Genomic DNA, 14,576 nt, shown 5'->3' with positions numbered 1-14,576 from the left:
ACTAATCAGAATTGAGACCCCCCTGGAATAGGTAGAATACGTTGCGTGCAGCCGTTGTATCCAGGCTCTACGTAAGGACAGCACCCTGCTCCCATCCAGGTGAGTCTCTTGTAAAAACACCACGTGCGGGGTGACCGCCTTCAGGTATTGGACATCAAGGCTCGACGGAATTTGTCATTTAGGCCTCTTATGTTCCAAGAGACTAGATTAACTGTTGACCCCGCCATACACATATTGCAATTCATTTTACATTACACATAGTACCATCATATTACTTAGAGAATAAGCCTGTATACTACATGACACATATATATACCGAAGTACTTGACTATTTATAGGTTTAACGCGGAGAGCTGCACTGATCAGAGAAAAAACTCCCAAAACCCCAATAACTCCCTGCTGCTGTGTAATAAACCAACACAAACAGTACACGCAGCTTTTTCCCCAAAACCGTCCAAAAAAAGTCCTGGAAAACGTGGCCATAGAAAAATTGAAAAATAGAAAAAGAAAAAAAGAAAAAATTTAAAAAAAGAGAGCAAAAGAGCTCTCCTAAGGTCTCTTAGTTCGAAGACATTAGCGTCCATGCCTTACAAGCTCCATGCCTCTGCTACGGATACTCTTTCATTCCTCCACAACAGATAAGTGTCCCCCTTCTTCCTTCAATAAGTTCGCAGCTCCCGTATAAGGCATTCGTGTAAGGGACCATCAGGCACAATTATCTCTTGGCGAGGAGTCCGTGAGAATATAAACGTGTATGCGTGGCAGGGTGCATAGCAAAAATTACCCAGAACCCCCCCTCCCCCCCCAAGCCTGACACAGGAAAAAAGGAAAAAAGAAAAAAGAAAAAAAGTACCTCTCCGAGCAATGCTAACAGGTGTAAAATAACCATAACATCTTCAGCCAGCTGCCTGCGGCCCTTTCACTCACAAACTGTCGATCCAGTCACTGGCTTCCAGAGGAGTATCAAAGAAGCGCACGGTGCCTTTGTATGGAATCCTCAATCTGCTAGGATATAGCATGCTGTACTTGATTTCTTTCTCCCGCAAACGGGAGATTCTGGCCACGCCCCCCCCCCCCCCCCCCGGCACAATATTTAAAGGAATATTTCACTTTTATTTTTTCACTTTAAGCATCATTAACATCACTGCTCCTGAAAAAACGGCTGTTTTTAAAACTTTTTTTTTGCATTAATACATGTACCCTGGGGCAGGACCCGGGTCCCCAAATCCTTTTTAGGATAATAACTTACATATTAGCCTTTAAAATTCGCATTTTTGATTTCTCACGTTCGAGTCCCATTGACTTTAACGGGCATGAACATTCAAACTATCGGTCCGTTCGCAAATTCTGGTGCGAACCGAACCGGGGGGTGTTCGGCTCATCCCTAGTTAGGGGTATCAGAGTAAAGAGGGCTGAATACAAATGCACACAACACTATTCAGATATTTATTTGTAAAAAAAATTGAAAACCACCTATCATTTTCCTTCTAATTCCCAATTATGTGCCACTCTGTGTTGGTCTATCACATAAAATTCCAATAAAATTCATTTACGTTTTTGGTTGTAACATGACAAAATGTGGAAAATGTAAAGGAGTATGAATACTTTTTCAAGCACTGTATATGGTTATGAGTCTTCCACTTTCTCCATTGCTCCAAGCATGAGGCAGGGCTGCCCCTTGTCCCCGCTTTTGTTTATTATAGCACTGGAACCTTTAGCGGCCCACATACGTGCTAATCCTAATATACGAGGGGTGGAGCTGGCAGGCATAACCCACAAGTTGGCAATGTTTGTGGATGACCTGCTTATATATGCTTCCTCTCTGCACACCACCTTGTCAAACCTCCTCTCTCTCATGGGCAACATTGCAACCATATCAGGTCTTCATATCAACCTGTCCAAATCACAGGTCTTGAATGTTTCTTTACCCGATCCCCTCTATGATTCTTTGTGAGCGCAATTTCCATTTCACTGGGCATCTTCACTGCTGTACTTAAGGGTTCATCTCACCTCTTCCTTTCACTCTCTTTATGCTGCTAGTTATCCTTCTCTTATATCTTCTATAGGGATGAGTTGAACACCCCCCGGTTCGGTTCGCATCCAGAACATGCAAACGGACCGAAAGTTCACGCAAACATTCGAACACCATTAAAGTCTATGGGACTCGAACGTGAGAAGTCAAAAGTGCGAATTTTAAAGGCTAATATATATGGATGAGCCGAACACCCCCCGGTTCGGTTCGCACCAGAACCTGTGAACGGACCGAAAATTTGCGCGAACGTTAGAACCCCATTGACGTCTATGGGAAATCAAAAGTGCTCATTTTAAAGGCTAATTTGCATGGTATTGTCCTAAAAGGGTTTGGGGACCCGGGTGTTGCCCCAGGGGACATGTATCAATGCAAAAAAAACTTTTAAAAACGGCTGTTTTTTCGGGAGCAGTGATTTTAATGATGCTTAAAGTAAAAAAAAAAAAAAAGTGAAATATTCCTTTAACCACTTCCCGCCCGCCCTATAGCGGATTGACGTCCGGGAAGTGGTTGTGTTATCCTGACTGGACGTCATATGACGTCCAGCAGGATAACATGCCGCAGCGCGCCCCCGGGGGCGCGCATCGCGGCGATCGGTGGAGCGGTGTGTCAGTCTGACACACCGCTACACTGATCTTGGTAAAAAGCCTCCGGCGGAGGCTCTTTACCACGTGATCAGCCGTGTCCAATCACGGCTGATCACGCTGTCAATAGGAAGAGCCGTTGATCGGCTCTTCCTCACTCGCGTCTGACAGACGCGATTAGAGGAGAGCCGGTCGGCGGCTCTCCTGGCAGGGGGGGTCTGTGCTGATTGTTTATCAGCGCAGCCCCCCCTCAGATCACCACACTGGACCACCAGGGATCGCCACTAGGACCACCAGGGAAGGGGCAGCATGTGGATGGCCAGGTATGTACCCCATGGCCATCCACATGTGCCCAGTGTGCCCAGTCAGTGCCAATCAGTGCCCACAAATGGGCACTGATTGGCACCATTATGTTGCAGTGATGCCCAACAATGCCACCCTTAGGGGCATCACTGCAAACAACCAGTGCCGTCAGTGCCACCCATCAGTGTCCATTCATGCCACCTGTCAGTGCCCATCCGTGCCCATCAGTGCCCATCTATCAGTGCCCATCCATGCCCATCTGTGCCAACTATCAGTGCCACCCATAAGTAACCATCAATGCCACCTATGAGTGCCCATCAATGCCACCTATGAGTGCCCATCAGTGCCGCCTATAAGTGCCCATCTGTGCCACCTATGAGTGCCCATCAGTGCCGCTTACCAGTGCCACCTATCAGTGCCCATCAGTGCCGCCTATCAGTGCCCATCAGTGCCGCCTATCAGTGCCCATCATCAGTGCCCGTCAGTGCCACCTCATCAGTGCCACCTCATTGGTGCCACCTCATCGGTGCCCATCAGTGCCGCCGTATCAGTGCCAGTCAGTGCCCGTCAGTGCAGCCATATCAGTGCCCGTCATTGAAGAAGAAAACGTACTTATTTACAAAAAAATTTTAATAGAAACAAAGAAAAACTTGTTTTTTTTCAAAATTTTCGGTCTTTTTTTATTTGTTGCGCAAAAAATAAAAACCGCAGAGGTGATCAAATACCACCAAAAGAAAGCTCTATTTGTGGGAACAAAATGATAAAAAATTTGTTTGGGTACAGTGTAGTATGACCGCGCAATTGTCATTCAAATTGCGACAGCGCTGAAAGCTGAAAATTGGTCTGGGCGGGAAGGTGTCTAAGTGCCTGGTATTGAAGTGGTTAAATATCGTACCTGGGGGGTGTCTATAGTATGCCTGTAAAGTGGCGCGTGTTTCCCGTGCTTAGAACAGTCCCTGCACAAAATGTCATTTTTAAAGGAAAAAATCTCATTTAAAACTGCTTGCGGGTTTAATGTAATGTCGGGTCCTGGCAATATGGATGAAAATCAGTCAGACAAACGGCATGGGTACCCCCCAGTCCATTACCAGGCCCTTTGAGTCTTGTATGGATATTAAGGGGAACCCCGCACCCAAATTAAAATAAGGAAAGGTGGGGGCGTGTCTGGTCGTTCAACAGGGAGGACGTGTGCTGCTCTAGCTCCGTCTGGGCTGATTGCATCCAGAGCCATCTCTACCCTTCCTCAACCCATCGAGGCTAGTTACACACCTCAGGGGTATCTGGACACTTTTGGCTACGGCCCCTGGGGACTATCCAACCTTTTTGACCCCTGGAAGCGGTTCGGGGCCTACAGCTCAGCCCGAGCCTCGGACGCCAGTCGCCATCTTGGGCCCTATCTAACACCCGGAGCCCCCGGATCTCCGCTGCTCTGGACTAGAGACCTCCGTGAAGCTCCCACACGGCACCCTGTCCGCACTTGGGATCCCCCTGTCCCAGTATCTTCCACCCGGAGATCCCTCCTCTGACGGGCCGACCTCCGGAGGTCCGACGCCATCCCGCGGCCTACCGCTCCGACCTACTCCACCTTCTGCACAGCGGTGAGTACCTGGATAATTTACCATCTATCACCTACCTCTCAATCGGCCCCCCCATCAGAGGGAAATCCCGTTCCTGGGCCCAAAAGAAGCCACCCGAGGCCTCCGCGCTATTGGTGCTCTCCCGGCCGGCCTAGACTGTCAGGAAAGTCCGAGGCTTCGGCCTACTCACGGAGGTCGGCGGCCATCTTTGTACTCCCTATCCACATTTGTGCCTTCACTTGCTCAGTGCAGCCATTGCTTATACTCATTTAGGCTCCGCTTCAATCAGATCTCCCCCTGATCTATAGCTGAGGGGGAACTTTCAGTACCTGCAAAGGGGAAGGGAGGAGAAGAAGAGAGAAGAGGAAAGAAAAATTTTTTTTTTGTTTTTTTTTTCCTTTTCACGAAAATCTCCACAAGCAACCACAGTATGTTGAAATATGTCCGACGCTGAGCAAATGTAAGTGAGAGGTGCCCCACACGGCTACCGGCCTAATAGTTCCAGTTATGCCTTCCAAATCAGCTAAATCTCGTTCTGCAGCAGGTAAACGATCTGGTAAAAGGTCACTGTCTAATTCAATATCTGCAGGCTCTATTCAACAATATTTGTCTAACGCACGCGGCACTCAGGCCCGAACCTCGAGACTAAGCGCCTCTCCCTCATCTCACGCTGCCTCAGTGAGGGGAAGCTCTCCAGCCTCTTCATACTGCTCTGATCTCATGGATGACCCAAGTTCCCCTGCTGGCTCCGAAATGAATACGCTGATGAGCGGTCTTAAAAAAGAACTTGCAGGCATGTTCCATAACTTGGAAAAGTCTATTAAAAAAGAGATAACTGCAGTTAGGACTGACATGTCCCACATCTTGGTCAGAGTAGAGGAGACGGAGCAACGGCAAGATACCCAAGCGCTAGCCATTAAAGAACTGCAGGACACTGTTACCCAGCTAGCATTTGCTCATCGGGCCTCCCTATACAAACTCGAAGACCTTGAGAACCGCAATCGAAGAAACAACATACGGGTCAGAGGCCTACCCGAGGCTACTGGAGATAGTGACCTAGAACCATCAATACGGGGCATTTTCAACACCATCATGGATAATCCTGTCACCGCACCACTCCGCTTTGACCGGGTACACCGGGCTCTGAGACCCCGCAATTCTAACTCTGACCAACCTAGAGACGTTATCTGTCGCCTACATTACTTCGAAGATAAAAATGCAATTATGATGAAGATGCGAGGCCTGCCTAGCATAGATTTCGACGGGGCAACTATCACCGTATTCCCAGACATCTCCAAGGACACCTTAGACCGTCGCAGAGCTCTAAAGCCGCTTCTTGACCTCTTGCGTACAGAAGGGATCACATATAGATGGGGCTTCCCAGCCTGCCTGATTGCCACAAAAAATGGCCGATCCCACACACTAAGGTTCCCGGAGGAACCCTCAACCTTTTCGCAAGCTCTTAATCTTCCGCCCGTGGAACTCCCAGGCTGGCAGGACTCCATTCCTAAATTCTCGAATCTTGCAGATTCAGTCTGGAAAAAAACCCCTTCAAAGGCTGGTCGTTCCTCTATCCCGGGCTCTGCACAAAAGAATGGTTGAACTCTGCAACTTTGTCCTTTGCCTTTTTTCATTCAACCACGTTTCACTAGTACAGATGCTTTTTTTCCTACAGCAAATTGATGCCAAGTCAGTCTTCAGATGTAAAAAAATTTTTTTTTTTTTTTTTTTTTTTTTTTGCACACTTACCTGACTATTTTTGGTAAACTCTGACTTAGGATTAGTTTGACCACTGATCTCCTTTCATGCTCTTTTGTTGATTAGTTGTCGCATCAGTAATGGTCTACAATTTATGCTGCTCAGTAGGAATTTCAATGTTTAAGTTTATTTCTGTTTCTGCCTACACGACCCCTTATTTTCATTTTTATTTAACTGGAACTAAATTTTTCATTTCTAATTACAAGTTAATTATTTGTTATGGGCCGAGTGCTGTTGGGGCACGTTTCTTATATTGCTCCTCCCCGACAACATAACCCAGTCCCCCCCTCCTTCTGGGGTTGACGAGTGCGTGCGACCTTAAAAGTTATTTTGTCCAATCCCTGCTTGAGGTTTTGGATGGCCGCTCGTTCTCTTCCTCCCCAATGGGACCACTGCAGATTTCTGCGTGTTATTCATACGTTTCCCAAAAGTTCTTTAATTCATATGTATGATTTTTCTATAAGTTCACTTTTCCCTTCTTCTTTTTTTTTCTATTCTTTACTTTACTCTCTTTTCCTTCTCCCTCCCCCTCCCCTCCCTTTCCCCTGCTGGCATACATGGAAGCATAGGCTGAAGTATTCTACCTACATGTAACAATGACTACATTGAAGCTTCTATCATATAATGTTAGAGGTCTTAATGTCGCAGCTAAACGGCACCAAACATTCCGTGAACTAAAGCAGGCCGCTTGTTCTATTGTTTTTCTCCAGGAAACACATCTAACTCATACAACACCGGTTAAACTGACCTCACCTCATTTTCCGCAATGGTACTATAGTTTATCTGACACTAACAAAGCTAAGGGAGTAGCCATTGGGTTTAACAGAAGCATATCCTTTCGTTTGTCTGACATGCTAGCAGATGATTCAGGCCGCTTTCTTTTTCTCCAGGGTTTCATTGGTAATACCCAATGTACTCTAGCAAACGTTTATTGCCCAAACCAAAATCAACCTACTTTTTTTTCAAAAATCTTAACCAAATTATCACATTTTGCCAAAGGTCTTATTATATTAGCAGGTGATATCAACATGTCCCTAGACCCTATACTAGACACGTCCCAAGGACGATCTAATATCTCTTTTAAACGCCTTAAATTTGTTAAAAGAAGACTCTTGGACCTCCAACTCATGGACGTCTGGCGCCTCCTCCATCCCAAGGAGAGAGATTTTTCACACTTCTCCACATCACATCACTCATATTCCAGAATTGACAATATATTTCTAGATCATTTTCACCTCCCCCTCTTACAGTCTGCCCACATAGGCACCGCAACTATCTCGGATCATGCACCTGTTTCGATAACGCTGTCTATGCCTTCCTTGGCACGCCGCACTAATAACTGGAAACTCAACGACTCCCTTCTTACTAATGAAGCCGAGGTTTCCTTAATGTCCTCTCATCTCTCACAATATTTCAAAGAAAACAAACCCTTTGATACTTCTCCCTCCGTAGTCTGGGAAGCTCATAAGGTCACTATCAGAGGACGGTTTATTGAACTTGGTGCTAGACTGAAAAGGGAGCATGGTCAGCGACTCGAACAGGTCCTACAACAAATAGCTGATCTTGATAAGCAACATAAACTTTCTCTCCACAATGAGCACCTCCAATCACTCACACTCAAACGAGAGGAATTAAAATCTCTTCTTAACTTAGACACTAAGAGAAAATTCCAACGCTTATCACAAAAATACTATGAATGGGGAAACAAACCAAGTAGGCTATTGGCCAGGTCATTAAAAGCTAAACAAACGCAGTCCTTTATTCCCAAAATTAAACTACAATCAGGAGAGCTCGCTCATGCAACCCCAGACATTGCAAAGGCCTTCAAGGAGTTTTACGCAGATCTCTACTGTGTCAACAATGACTTGTCCTCTTTACCTCAGAAAGAGAGACGTAGACGCATGCTCTCCTATTTAAAAGAAGCTAAACTACCTAAATTACCTACATCTATTTTTAAAGAATTAGAGGCAGACTTCTCGGTAGAGGAATTTCAAGCTGCTTTGAAGTCCACTCCCTCTGGTAAAGCACCCGGCCCGGACGGGTTCACTATTCTATACTACAAGACATTTAGTGACATTCTGCTTCCCCATCTTACAGCTTATGCTAACTCAGTTTCTCAATCCTCAGGTCTACGCCCAGAATCCCTCTCCACTCACATTACTGTCATTCCTAAACCTGATAAAGACCCTACCCTCTGTAATAGTTATAGGCCAATTTCATTAATAAATACTGATATCAAATTATTTGCCAAAGTAATGGCAAATCGCCTACTCCCCCTACTACCTAACTGGATCTCCAAAGATCAATCAGGTTTCATTCCCAATAGAGAAGCAAAAGACAATTCCCTCAGAGCGATTTCCCTAATCCAGTATGTTCGGAGAAGCGCCCAGCCCACCCTACTCCTATCCACTGATGCTGAAAAAGCGTTTGATAGGGTGGACTGGGACTATCTTAGAATGACATTGAGACATTTTGGATTGGGTCCTAAGATGTTCCACCGTATTTTATCTCTATACTCTAACCCCACAGCACAAATCAGAATCAACAGAACGCTGAGTGACTCTTTTGCTTTACATAACGGTACAAGGCAGGGATGCCCCCTATCCCCCCTCCTCTTTGCCATTACCTTGGAACCTTTCCTAGCGACAATTAGGAACAATGATAATATTCAAGGCATTCGAGTTGGTAAGAGTTCCCATAAATACGCAGCATATGCTGACGACATATTATTTTTTATTCAACAACCCCGCATCTCCATACCTAACCTAATGTCAGCATTTTCCATCTTTCAGTCAATCTCTAATTTCAAAATAAATCTATCCAAATCAGAAATTTTAAACATTAACTTCTCCCAATCCGAGGTGTCTTCCCTGAAACCTCTCTTCCCCTTTAAATGGGAACCAAAACATATGAAATATCTAGGTATTTATCTCACTCCCAACCTTCACTCTCTTTTCCGACATAACTATATTCCATTGCTTAACAGGATTAGGGAAGATCTACGAAAATGGTCCAGTTTATCCCACACCTGGCTAGGTAAAGTAAATATTATTAAAATGAACATATTACCCCGCATACTCTTTCTTTTTCAAATGCTTCCACTAGGGGTTCCAGTGGGGTTCTTCACCATTTTGCAAACCATGATCTCCCGTTTTGTTTGGAGGAACAGTCACCCCAGGATATCTAGAGAGATACTGTTTCGCTCCAAGATGTCTGGGGGACTGGCACTACCTAATTTTAAGGCGTACTATCAGGCGGTTGTACTTTCTAGGATAGCCGACTGGAAGTATGCTCTTGATTCGAAATTGTGGGTCCAATTTGAATACCTTTTGAGCGGTGTTGATCTATCGGTAGTTCCTTGGATACCCCGCTCCTGCAGGAATCTTGATCGATCCACCTCAACACTCACTATATCCTCATTAGCTATATGGGACGCCCTACATAAAAAATTCTCATGGGGGTATAACTCCCCTTTAACACCCCTCCTTAATCACAAATATTTTCTACCAGGTTTATTAGATCCTGGTTTCCAATCTTGGAGACCAAGAGAACCTTTCTTATTACATCACGCCCTCCGTGGCAATACACTTAAACCATTACATTTGATCATCGATCCCAAACCTGTCTCGTTTATCGACAAATGGAGATACCATCAATTACAATGTTTCTTAAGCTCTCTCCCTCATCCGCTTAGAGGTTTGCAAGATCTAAATCGAATAGAAGAAATATTCTACCCAAAAGACCCTCCCTTACATAGTATTTCTCTATTTTATAGAGCTATTATTGCCCTTCAAAATCCTGAGTTTAAAACCCTTTTTGGTAAAATGGGAGACTGACCTGGGTTCCCCCATCTCAGACAATCAAAAGGACAGGGTCTTACAATTAGCTCACACTTCCTCCCTTGCTTCTAAGATGGCAGAGGTCAATTATAAACTACTCACTAGGTGGCATTACACCCCCGTTAGACTTCACCAAATGTTCCCCGCCAGTTCCCCATTATGCTGGAGGAACTGTGGGAACGTAGCCACTCATGCACATATCTGGTGGTTTTGCCCACTCATCCGCCCCTACTGGATGGCCATCTGCAATCTGATTTCACAGATTATGGAGGTAAATCTACCCATGGACCCATGGACTATCCTTTTTCATGCCTCTACAACCTCCATAGGCTCATATAAACGTTCACTCATTCCTCACCTTTTGAACACAGCCAAAGCCTTAATTCCCACCTTCTGGGGCCAAGCAGCAATTCCGTCTATTAGGACCTGGTTGCAGAAGGTTGATGAAGTTCAACTCATGGAGAGTATTACCCATAATATCAAAGGGACTTCAGAAAAACACTCAGCCACCTGGGCTCCTTGGGTGGATTTTCAGTCCACCTCCTCATATAAGGATATTATAGTACAGATCTCATAAATTTATTACTTTTATATCGTCACAAAATTTCGATCACTCAACATTTTGCACATGTATGCCAACACCCCACCTTATCCTCTTTCTTCTCATTTTACCCTCTATCCTATTTACTATCCCCCTTATTTTTTTCCTTTTTCATTTCCTCTCCTATTATCAAGTTTTCTGCACCTCAAGCTTTCTGTTAGCTTCATTATATCTCTCTTATCTAACTGATGCAAGGTTTTTCATCTTGTTCTTACACTTTGATTTCTATGTTTACTCTGAAGGAAGGTTTTCCTTTTTCTACTCAATTACTACATTGATTCTCATCCTCCTTTCTGAATATACAGAACCGTTTAATATATCTCAGGCTTCTTGACACTCATTGTATATATCCGAGCATTGAAATTGACTTTGCTTCTCATAATATTTATACCCAGTTTGTGACATAACTGTTTATTTTTGTAATTATTTTCTTTAATAAAAATTTATTAAACAAAAAAAAATAAGGAAAGGTGTGGGGCCACCAGGCCCTATATACTCTGAACAGCAGTATACAGGTGGTGCAAACAAGACAGGGACTGTAGGTTTGTTGTTAAGTAGAATCTGTTTGTAATTTTGAACGGGTACATTTTTAACGTGTTTAGCTGCAGCCAAAAAATCTTTTTTAAGCTTTTTGGAAAACATAGGGAAGGGTTATCACCCCTGTGACATTTATTTTGCTGTCTGTCCTCCTCTTCAGAAGATTTCACCTCACTTTTTGTCCCAATGACAAATGTTTTTTGAAAATTTGGGTTTTTTTGTGGAACAAGGATTGGAAAGCATCAGTGGAAAGGGGAAATGTTTTTCCCATATTAGAGAGAATTTCCCTTCCTAGGGGTAGATTTCATCTCACTTCCTGTTGTCTCCTTCCGTTTGCAAGTAGGAGTCGTTTGTAAGTTAGATGTTTGAAAGTAGGGGCCTGCCCTATATACTCAGCAGAAATTTGGGCCTTAGGTGTTGTTGTGGCCACAACACTGTAAGCCCTCACAGGGCCCTGCTGTGAAATATTAGATCAAGAATTGTAATTACATGCCCCTGTTGAACAAGGGCAGAAAAATTGGGCCTTTGGTGGTGGTGGTGGTGCTGGTGCCACAACACTGTAAGTCCTCACTCGCTCTTGGTGGGCGCAGAAATGGGCCTTGCTGTGAAATATTAGATCAAGAATTGTAATTACATGCCCCTGTTGAACAAGGGCAGAAAAATTGGGCCTTTGGTGGTGGTGGTGGTGGTGCTGGTGCCACAACACTGTAATTCCTCACAGACACTCTAGTTGGAACGCAGGAACGAGCCCTGCTGCAAAGTATTGCATCAAAAATTGTAATTACACGCCCCTGTTAAACAGGGGCTGAAAAATTGGGCCTTAGGCACTGGTGCTGGTGCCACAACACTGCAACCCCTCACAGATACTCTAGTTGGAACGCAGAAACGAGCCCTGCTGCAAAGTATTGCATCAAAAATTGTAATTACACGCCCCTGTTAAACAGGGGCTGAAAAATTGGGCCTTAGGCACTGGTGCTGGTGCCACAACACTGCAACCCCTCACAGATACTCTAGTTGGAACGCAGAAATGAGCCCTGCTGCAAAGTATTGCATCAAAAATTGTAATTACACGCCCCTGTTAAACAGGGGCTGAAAAATTGGGCCTTAGGCACTGGTGCTGGTGCCACAACACTGCAACCCCTCACAGATACTCTAGTTGGAACGCAGAAACGAGCCCTGCTGCAAAGTATTGCATCAAAAATTGTAATTACACGCCCCTGTTAAACAGGGGCTGAAAAATTGGGCCTAGGCACTGGTGGTGGCGCCCAGAACCAAAAATGTTCTTACAAGCTATCAGCGTGATCATTGAGAAGGAAGAGGATAATTACTCAGGGATAGTCACTCAGCATCAGCATAGGCAGTCTTTGAAGGGATCTGAGATTTCAAAAAAAATTATTCGGTTACATCAGCATCAGGTGCTTGGTAGCTGGTGGTGATCCAAGACTGATTCACTTTTATGAAGGTCAGTCGATCGACCGAGTCGGTGGACAGACGCACCCTGTGATCGGTTACAAAGCCTCCAGCAGCACTGAATGTGCGTTCCGAAAGAACGCTGGATGCAGGACAGGCCAGAAGCTCAATTGCATACTGTGCAAGCTCTGGCCAGTGATCCATCCTCAAGACCCAGTAACCCAGAGGATTTTCGGTGGGAAAGGTGTCCAAGTCAGATCTTGCCCCTAGGTATTCCTGCACCATGTAAAACAGACGCTGGCGATGGTTGCTGGAACCGATCATACCTTGGGGCTGCGGATCAAAAAATTGTCTGAATGCATCGCTGACAGAACCTCTGCCCCAGTGTGGCTCCTGTCCCCCAAGCACACCAGCTCAAGCACCGCATGGCATCTTTTGGCCTGCGTACTTGCGTAGTCCCTTGAACGGTTACGGAGCACCGCTGGTTCCGAGGACAAAGCACAGGAAGAGGCCATGGAGGAAGAAGAAGAGGAGGGGGTGGAGGAGAGAGGTGTGTCACAATCATTAGTAGTGGCATTTTGGAGGCGTGGTGGTGGAACAACCTCCAACACTACTGCACCTTGTCCTGCATCCTTCCCAGCTGCCAGCAGAGTCACCCAATGCGTGGTGAAATTTAGGTAACGTCCCTGTCCATGCCTGCTGGACCATGAGTCAGCGGTAATATGCACCTTACCGCTGACCGCCCTGTCCAGCGAGGCATGGACATTGCCTTCCACATGCCGGTAGAGAGCCGGAATCGCCTTCCGTGAGAAAAAGTGGCGTTTGGGTACCTGCCACTGAGGAACCGCACATTCCACAAACTCACGGAAGGGGGCAGAGTCTACCAACTGAAAAGGCAGCAGTTGAAGTGCTAGCAATTTTGCCAAGCTAGCATTCAACCGCTTGGTATGTGGATGGCTGGGAGCAAACTTCTTTCGGTGGTGCAGCAGCTGGGGCAGGGAAATTTGCCTGGTACAATCTGACGTCGGTGTACCAAAAGCAGATTGCCCACAAGTACTTGGCTGTGACACACCTAATTCTACACCTTCATTCCTCTCAGTGCAGGTCTCAGAGAGGACTGAAAGTATAGTGGGGTTGGAGATCTCAGCTGATGAGGAGCAAGGAGAGGTCCTCTTTGTTCTTTGGTGTGGGTCTTTTAGATACGCTTGCTAACGAACTGCATGGTAGGTCAACATATGTCTGGTCAAGCATGTGGTACCCAAGCGGGAGATGTTTTGGCCATGCGAGAAACGCTTGAGACATATGTTGCAAATAGCAGCGGTACGATCTGATGCACTCGTCTCAAAAAAGGCCCACACCAAATAACTTTTTGAATAACGCGCAGAGACTACAGCGCCCTGCACATGTGGAGCTTTGGGGTGTGATGCAGTCAGTGTGCTGCCCTTAGGCTGGCCCCTGGAGGGCATCCTGGTGATGTGCCGCCCCCTCCTCCTCCTCCTCTCTCCTATCAGGCACCCACATTGAGTCAGTGACCTCATCATCCCCTCCCTCCTCATCACTGGAGCAAACCTGGCAGTATGCTGCAGCAGGGGGAGCATGACTGCCAGATTGCTGTCCTTTTTGGGCACCCCCTCTGTCCGTGCTCATGTTACTGCCTTCATCGAGCTCAGTATCATCATCAGAGCCTTCCAAACGGCTCCCTGGCTTTGGCCAATTACAGCTCTCTCTACCGACGGCGCTGTGATTGGCCAAGCATGCGGGTCATAGTGCATGCTTGGCCAATCATCAGCCAGCAATGCACTGCGATGCCGCAGTGAATTATGGGCCGTGACGCGCCACTCGAATTTGACGCGAACGGCCCATAATGTTCGCAATTCGGCGAATGACCGAACAGCCAATGTTCGAGTCGAACATGGGTTCAACTCGAACACGAAGCTC

This window comes from Aquarana catesbeiana, linkage group LG12, assembly GCF_042186555.1.
Source record: "Aquarana catesbeiana isolate 2022-GZ linkage group LG12, ASM4218655v1, whole genome shotgun sequence".
NCBI lineage: Eukaryota > Metazoa > Chordata > Amphibia > Anura > Ranidae > Aquarana > Aquarana catesbeiana.
Note: the sequence above shows the minus strand (reverse complement) of the source record.